Below are 1,359 nucleotides of genomic sequence, written 5' to 3' on the forward strand. Positions count from 1 at the left end.
TATTGCCAGTTTAGCCAATAAAAACACACGCACTGTATATTTGGTGTTAATTTGCTTCAGCTTTATATTACATTATTCTTAATCTTATTTCGGCCAGAGGTCTTTCGTCACACATCTGTGACCTCATCAGTGGTCCTTTGTTTCCTTCTTTCTTATGTGTTTCTCACCTTGCTAACTATCAGCCATTTTGTATTTTGTATTCCCATTGTATGTGTCTACGCATGCGTGTCCTTCAATGTGTCTATGTCTTTTGTAAGTGCATGTGTGTGTATGGGGAGTGTCTGTATCACCTATATTCTCTGTTAACACGTGTTCGTTTGTATTTGTTCTTATTTATTTATTTGTTCATGTGTGTGTGTGTGTTTGTTTTTTGTTTTTTTATCTACTGTTTTTTTTTGTGTGTATTTAATTAAATTTTGTTAACGTATGTAGTATTTAATTCCATTTGTTTGTCTATGTATTGTATTATATTTTGTTCATATTTTTATTGGTTTATATATATATATATATATATATATATATATATATATACATAAAATCAAAATAAGCAACAGGATATCAAGTAGTAATGCAGTACAACCGTTTCAAGCCACTCCATTTAATTGAACAATGCAACCATTACATCAATTTAAACATGGTGCTATCTTCAGCTGCATAAAAAAAGTATATATATATATATATATGGAATTTCAACAGGCAGGATACATTAATATAATTTTTCTTGAATATTTTAAGAGCGTAAGAAGATGGAAGAAATTCATGTTGTCGCTATTGTAGCAAAAGTGGTTTATAAAAAAAAACAGACAATAATTTCTTAGAATAGCATGGAGTATAGTGGGGTCATAGGGTTGTAATTCATTTCCAGTTTATTAAGAGAGAAATAAACTGGAAATTAATTACCACCCTATGACCCCACTATACTCTATGCTATTTTAAGAAATTGTAATCTGTTTTTTTTTTTATAAGCCACTTTTGCTACAATAGCGGCAACATGAATTTCTTCTATCTTCTTACGCTCTTAAAATATTTAAGAAAAATTGTATTAATGTATCCTGCCTGTTGAAATTCCATATATATACTTTTTTATGCAGCTGAAGATAGCACTGTATTTAAATTGATGCAATGATTGCATTGTTCAATTAAATGGAGCCGCTTGAAACAGTTGTACTGCATTATTACTTGATATCTTGTTGCTTATTTTGATTTTATTCACCTTGCTTCGAGCTGTGCGGATAATACCGGATTGACTTGGTGCTTCAACTTAAGTACCTAATTCAAGTGAATCTTAATTATTTCTTATATACATACATACACACACACACATACATATATATTCATATATATGTATGTGTATATATA

The sequence above is a fragment of the Octopus bimaculoides genome, chromosome 15 (assembly GCF_001194135.2).
Source record: "Octopus bimaculoides isolate UCB-OBI-ISO-001 chromosome 15, ASM119413v2, whole genome shotgun sequence".
NCBI classification, from domain to species: Eukaryota; Metazoa; Mollusca; class Cephalopoda; order Octopoda; family Octopodidae; genus Octopus; species Octopus bimaculoides.